This window comes from Triticum dicoccoides, chromosome 5B (assembly GCF_002162155.2).
Source record: "Triticum dicoccoides isolate Atlit2015 ecotype Zavitan chromosome 5B, WEW_v2.0, whole genome shotgun sequence".
Classification (NCBI taxonomy): domain Eukaryota; kingdom Viridiplantae; phylum Streptophyta; class Magnoliopsida; order Poales; family Poaceae; genus Triticum; species Triticum dicoccoides.
Genome location: NC_041389.1, coordinates 309,783,535 through 309,791,595, shown reverse-complemented (window position 1 = coordinate 309,791,595; position 8,061 = coordinate 309,783,535).

The following is an 8,061-nucleotide window of genomic DNA, read 5'->3' as shown; positions in this document are numbered from 1 at the left end:
CCTTATTCCTTCATCCATCGTGACCTCACCCAAAACTTGAAAACTTCAATCACATAAAAGTCAACAAAACCTTCATGAGATCCGTTGGTACAAGAAAGCAAATCACCACTCCAAGTATTGTTGCAAACCCATTCATATTTTATTTTTGCATTATATATATTGTATTCTAACCTACCATGGCTGATACCCCCTCATAACCCACAAGTATAGGGTATCACAACAGCTTTCGAGGGTAGAGTATTCAACCCAAATTTATTGATTCGACACAAGGGGAGCCAAAGAATATTCTCAAGTATTAGCAGTTGAGTTGTCAATTCAACCACACCTGGATAACTTAGTATCTGCAACAAAGTATTTAGTAGCAAAGTAGTATGATAGTAATGGTAACAGTGGCAAAAGTAAAGATAGCAGTTTTGTAGTAATTGTAACAGTAGCAACAGAAAGGTAAATAAGCGAAGCACAATATGTGAAAAGCTCGTAGGCATTGGATCAGTGATGGATAATTATGTCAGATGCAATTCATCATGTAATAGTTATAACATAGGGTGACACAGAAATAGCTCCAATTCATCAGTGTAATGTAGGCATGTATTCCTAATATAGTCATACGTGCTTATGGAAAAGAACTTGCATGACATCTTTTGTCCTACCCTCCCATGGCAGCGGGGTCCTAACGGAAACTAAGGGATATTAAGGCCTCCTTTTAATAGAGCACTGTACCAAAGCATTAACACATAGTGAATACATGAACTCCTCAAATTACGGTCATCACCGAGAAGTATCCCGATTATTGTCACTTCGGGGTTGTCGGATCATAACACATAATAGGTGACTATAGACTTGCAAGATGGGATCTAGAACTCACATATATTCATGAAAACATAATAGGTTCAGATCTGAAATCATGGCACTCGGGCCCTAGTGACAAGCATTAAGCATACCAAAGTCATAGCAACATCAATCTCAGAATATAGTAGATACTAGGGATCAAACCCTAACAAAACTAACTTGATTACATGGTAAATCTCATCCAACCCATCACCGTCCAGCAGGCCTATGATGGAATTACTCACGCACGGCGGTGAGCATCATGAAATTGGTGATGGAGGATGGTTGATGATGATGACGGCAATGAATCCCCCTCTCCGGAGCCCCGAACGGACTCCATATCAGCCCTCCCGAGAGAGATTAGGGCTTGGCGGCGGCTCCGTATCGTAAAACGCGATGAAACTTTCTCTCTGATTTTTCTCTCCATGAAACGGAATATATAGAGTTGGAGTTGAGGTCAGTGGTGCATCAGGGGGCCCACGAGACAGGGGGTGCACCCAGGGGGAGGGAGCGCGCCCCCCACCCTCGTGGACAGGGTGTGGGCCCCTGGCCTTGATTCTTTTGCTAGTATTTTTATATTTTCCAAAAGTTATCTCCGTGGATTTTCAGGTCATTCCGAGAACTTTTGTTTTCTGCACAATAAACAACACCATGGCAGTTCTGCTGAAAACAGCGTCAGTCCGGGTTAGTTTCATTCAAATCATGCAAGTTAGAGTCCAAAACAAGGGCAAAAGTGTTTGGAAAGTAGATACGTTGGAGACGTATCAACTCCCCCAAGCTTAAACCTTTGCTTGTCCTCAAGCAATTCAGTTGATAAACTGAAAGTGATAAAGAAAAACTTTTACAAACTCAGTTTGCTCTTGTTGTTGTAAATATGTAAAGCCAGCATTCAAGTTTTCAGCATAGATTATGCACTAACCATATTCACACTAACATGTAGGTCTCATGTTTACTCATATCAATGGCATAATCAGCTAGCGAGCAATAATAATAAAACTCGGATGACAACACTTTCTCAAAGCAATCATAATATGATATAACAAAATGGTATCTCACTAGCCCTTTCTGAGACCGCAAAACATAAATTCAGAGCACCTTTAAAGATCAAGGATTGACTAAACATTGTAATTCATGGTAAAAGAGATCCAGTCAAGTCATACCCAATATAAACTAATAGTAATGCATGCAAATGACAGTGTGCTCTCCAGCGGGTGCTTTTTAATAAGAGGGTGATGACTCAACATAAAAGTAAATAGATAGGACCTTCGCAGAGGGAAGCAGGGATTTGTAGAGGTGCCAGAGCTCGATTTTAAAATAGAGATGAATAACATTTTGAGAGGTATACTTTCACTGTCAACGCAACAACTATGAGATGGCGATATCTTCCATGCTACATACATTATAGGCGGTTCCCAAACAGAATGGTAAAGTTTATACTCCCCCACCACCAACAAGCATCAATCCATGGCTTGCTCAAAACAACGAGTGCCTCCAACTAGCAACATGCCTGGGGGAGTTTTGTTTAATTATTTCAATTTGCTTTGATCTTTTTGATCATGGGACTGGGCATCCCGGTTACCAACCATTTTCTCGTGAATGAGGAGTGGAGTCCACTCCTCTTGAGAATAACCCACCTAGCATGCAAGATACAGACAACCCTAGTTGAAACATGAGCTACTCAAGCATACAAAATAGAATTTCATTTGAAGGTTTGGAGTTTGGCACATACAAATTTACTTGGAATGGCAGGTAGATACCGCATATAGGAAGGTATGGTGGACTCATATGGAATAACTTTGGGGTTTATGGAGTTTGGAAGCACAAGCAGTATTCCCGCTTAGTACAGATGAAGTCTAGCAAAAGACTGGGAAGCGACCAACTGAGAGAGCGACAACAGTCATGAACTTGCATTAAAATTAATCTACACCAGGTGCAAACATGAGTTGGATATAATCCACCATGAACATAAATATCATAAAGGCTACGTTGATTTGTTTTCAACAACATGCGTGAACATGTGCCAAGTCGAGTCACTCAATTCATTCAAAGGAGGATACCATCCCATCATACCACATCATAATCATTTTAATAGCATGTTGGCACGCAGGGTAAACCATTATAAGCTCCTAGCTAATTAAGCATGGCATAAGCAACTATAATCTCTAAATGTCATTGCAAATATGTTTACTTCATAATAGGTTGAATCAGGAACGATGAACTCATCATATTTACAAAGACAAGAGAGTCGAGTTCATACCAGCTTTTCTCATCTCAATCAGTCCATCATATATCGTCATTATTGCCTTGCACTTGCACGACCGAACGGTGTGTATAATAATAATAGTGCATGTGCATTGGACTAAGCTGGAATCTGCAAGCATTCAATTCAAGAGAGAAGACAAAGTAATATGGGCTCTAAGTTAAATCAACAATCATGCATATGAGAGCCACTAAACATTTTCAATATGGTCTTCTACTCTTAATCCCCAAAGGAAAGAAAAGAAATAAAACTATTTACATGGGAAAGCTCCCAACAAGCAAAAAGAAGATCGAGAAATCTTTTTGGGTTTTTGTCGGTGTCAAAACCGGCGGATCTCAGGTAGGGGGTCCCAAGCAGTGCGTCTTAGGATCAATGGTAACATGAGGCAAGGGACACAATGTTTACCCAGGTTCGGGCCCTCTCGATGGAGGTAAAACCCTACTCCTGCTTGATTAATATTGATGATATGGGTAGTACAAGAGTTGATCTACCACGAGATCAGAGAGGCTAAACCCTAGAAGCTAGCCTATGGTATGATTGTTGTTGTATATGTCTATCAACTAGCCTGGCCCCGGTTTATATAATGCACCAGAGGCCTAGGATAACAAGAGTCCTAGCCGAATACGCCGATGGGGGAGGAGTCATTGTCTTGATCGCCAAGTCTTGTGGATTCTTCCTTGTATGCGGCAGCTGTCCGGACTGGCCCATGAGTATACGGCCATGGGGGTCCTCAGCCCAATCCAACTGATCGGGAGACGACGCGTTGAGTACCCCCTAGTCCAGGACACCGCCAGTAGCCCCCTGAACCGGTCTTCAAGTTAGGGACGCTCCTCGATTCTTCCGAGTTGTTCTTCATCTTCGGTTGCCGGTCTTGAAAACTGGTTGAACAAATCTTCTCATCTTCTATCTTGAGGATCGCCGAAATGCATTTGACGAGTTTACACGTCGGGTATCCGAGGAGCCCCTTTAAGTTTCCGGCCTTTATCAATGCCTTGTTATTTTTATGCCACACCTCGGGTTCGGAGTTGTTCCCGGGAGGCAGTGTCCTCTTGCGTCCGAGCTCTAACGCTGGACTGCATTCAAGGTATCTCTTGCAGCCGAGCACCAATGCCGGATTGCTTCCCGGCTCTAACACCGGAATGTATCCAAGCTCCAACACCGAACTATGTATCCGAGCTCCAACGCCGGACTGTATCCGAGCTCCAACGCCGGACTATGTATCCAAGCTCCAACACCGGACTGTATCCGAGGTGTCGTAAATAACCTTGGTTCAAAGAAGTTTGAAGGAGTTTAGCCGAGCTTAATGCCGAAAATGCCCTCTATGGAGCCAGCCACTAGCGCCCGAGCTTTATGTCGGACTGCTTCCGAGGTGGTGCACCTCCCCAAATGTGGGCCGATTTTTGTCAATATTTTTGATTGGTGCAATTTATTCTCTGCCGAGATACATAGCCAGTAGCCCTCAAGGTGGGTATCGGTCTAAAACCCGAGATGCACATGAAGGATGACATAAGACCGCTGATCCCCGTAGCCGCTGAGACTCAGGTTGATTTGCAAAATCGGTCTGAGGATCAAGTCCTAACTCGGCAGAATACTTTGGGACACAAAAAGCGGCGTGCTCAGTCCTTGAGACTCAGGTTGGGTGCGGCCGACCAACCTGAGGATCAAAATCTCCTCGGAAACTGTATTGCACTTAAAATTTTTTGCATAGAACAGGCAATGTAGTAGCCCCCAAGACACTGGTCGGGTGGCAACACCAGATCAGGGGATCGATGTGCCCCTTTAATATTTGTAAATAATAAGCCCGAAGCCCAGTAGCCCCCGAGCCTTAATGCGGGCACGGGAGGCCGAATTAAGGATTGATATCCATAGTAAAATCACAAATCATGTGTAATGACTCTATGTATCCAAGTACTTTACGTCATTAATGCTCGGATCCGCATTGTACAAAACTTTGTTGACCGACCATCGGCTTCCACCTCCTCGGCCAATAGCCGAGGAGTGTTTGTCCTACTTTATAAAGCCTTTATGAGGGCAAAGATTTACAACAAACAAGGCAATCTGGCCATACAGTTTTATAAACAAAGGTACGCGGAGAGACATGTTATATTACTGTTTAACAGAAGAAATGTCTTCCAAAGAAAATAGTCCCGCTATTGGTTCCTTTCTTTGGGTTGTCATGCTAAGCATGATCATGAAACCTCAGCTCCAATGTAAGAGCAAAATATCAAGGATTTAGTTTGGGAGGCCAGTTAATAGCCCCCGGTAGTGTTCGGCGATAGTCGAGGTCAAGCCGTAAACACTTCGGCCATGTTATGAATGGCCCGTCGTTTAACGCCGTCATCGGATCGCCGACCAGTTTACACTTATTGTGACAGTCAGTTTTCGGCTTTCTCCACTGAGGTGCTTAACCATGTGAGCTGGAAGCACAATCGCAGTGGTTCTCCCTTTGCACACCTATCCGAACAAAGCGGAACATAGGAGGCAAGCGTAGGAGCCGAGCGACCCAACTATTGACCGAAGACACAATTCGAAACCGATGCATATATAGCAATATCCGAGAATGTTTTTGCCGAATCTCTAAAGGTGTCCGGCGTTGCACTGCGAGACTTGTGCTGAAAACACACAAATAGTTTAAAAGTGCCATGGGCTCGAAAAGCCAAAAAACTTATTCAAAAGGTTAATGTCCGAACTAGATCAAGTGTTCGGTGCCAATCCGAAAATTGGACTTTAGAAAAAAAGGTGCTTCTGTCGTGCTTTAACATGACACATCCTATCTCAAAACTTCAAGCGGGTTAGCCTACGGCTTCAACCTCCTATCCCGAAGGCGGAGTACTTCTTACTAGGCCAGTTTAGCAAACTAAACTCTAGCGGCTTTGAGAGAGAAATTAGGCTCCCCGGCTAGTGACCGCACACTTGTGTCGAAAAAAGGAATGATAAATAATAAAAAAATTTGCAACGACTAAGAAGAAAAACACTTATCATAAAACGGCTCATATAAATTTAAGAGCCCCCAAGTGACTTGGGTAAAAGAATGATTGCATGTACCGAAGTACTTATATCATATCTATGTTCAACCGAACTTTAAACGCGTCTTAACCGACCGTCGGCTTCTCCCTCTTCGGTCAAGGACCGAAAAGTGTTATGTACTCCATCTGTCGAGAATATCAATGGTGTTTCCAATAACCAGGCAATCAAGCCATAAGGCTGTAACAGACAAAGCGCGCTCAGGGAACTTATCCTATATTACTGCGAAGTGTAAGAAGCATCTTCGAAGAAAATAGTACCCCCACTGATACCTTTCTTCGGTGCTCATTGTTATTATGAGACTTGTGCAATAGATTTTTTTGTACTCATGAGTTCCATTGTGTGTCGACCATGATTGAAAACAATAAGAGCGCTAGCTTTCGGCTTCACCCAGTCTGAGGTCCGTCTCGGGTGACCCGATCGTGATAATCACAGAGGTGCTCCCTTTACTCGCTAGCCGAACAATCGGGAACATAGGGGTAAGCACAGGAGCCAGGCAACCCAGCTTGCAAATCGCTTAAGTCAATATGGTGCATATTGTGGCGTAATACACGAACAAGGAACGAAGCCGTACAAGTATAACCATATGCAAGAGGAAAAAGCTTCATGAAGGAAGCCCCCAAGTAAACGGGGTATTTGAATTTGCGCGTCACAAACAAAGTTTGGACAAGGAAATTTTTACAAGCAACTTTTTTCCAAAAAAGTATAATGCTTGGCCGAGCCGAACACAAGTTAAAAATTTAAAACCTTGAGCATGAAGACAACTTAGCTGATTAATGTGTTTGGTATTGATGACGCGGTCCGAGCTTGATGCGGGACAAGGTTCCATCCCCGAGCCGGTCCCGAGGTGGCGGAGCAAAGAGCTCGACACTCCGAAGTGGTGACATAGCACGGTCAATGCAGGACGGTAGGGTGATGCCGAAATCCCCGACATGGGGTAATGAAGTGTTGACGAAGCCCCCCGTCCAGCCGAGGTGACACCAAAGGATATTGTCCGGCTGGATCATTTTCCTATGCACAAAAAATAGTGCAAACTGGAGATAATAGTAATAATAAAAAAATTAAAAAAAATTCGTTGCATAACAAAAATTTTATGCAAAGTGAGTAATAAAAGAAATATGGCTTGGCGCCGAAGTCAATGTCGATGTAGGGCGGCGGCGTGATGTGGTAAAGGCATGGCAAGGCCTGAATTCATAGGTCGGTTCGAGTTCCGGATGCGGCGTTCGCCGGACTATGTACGGAAACTGACTGAACCACCATGCGACCGTCGTTAATGCGGCCACCATTTGATAGACCTGCGTACATATGACGGACAAACCAGAGTAATAATTCATTCGGAAAAATGAATCCTTAACAAGCAAAAAATACTAGGATTAATAGCACCTGGCTTATTTGTTGTAGCAATCCGAAGAAAGGTGATTCCCAAATTTGGGACTCGATCCGCACACCTATCGCCTGATGGGCGATAAAGCAACGGCATGGCGATGTTGGCAAAGGTTGGCTCGCCAAGGCAAAGCCCCCGGTCCAGCTAACATGACGGAGCTGGTCGGCCAGCGACACCGAAGTCTCCGGAGTAGGTTGATGAAGAGATGATGAAGCCCCCGGTCCAGCGATGCAGGTCGTGACGTGGTCGATGCCGGCTTGATGAAGTGACCGTGTGGTGATGCAGGTGTGCCCGCTTCATGTAATCCGTGGGGCGACGATGTTGGTGACGATTTATCCTTCGCGATGCCGAACTATTGTTCGGCTGGCCGAGATGATGATCCGAAGAAATTGAGCTCGGCTCAACAAAGCGACGACGTGTCTAACACAGGTCGGTCGCCGTGGAGTGATGTTGTCGGGCTGGTTTGAAACCGGCGCGACGGTGAAGTTCGTATTTCAAGAATACTTTTAATACTACTGGGATGTGTTTGAGAATAAAACACAACACCCCATACGAAAACTTCCTT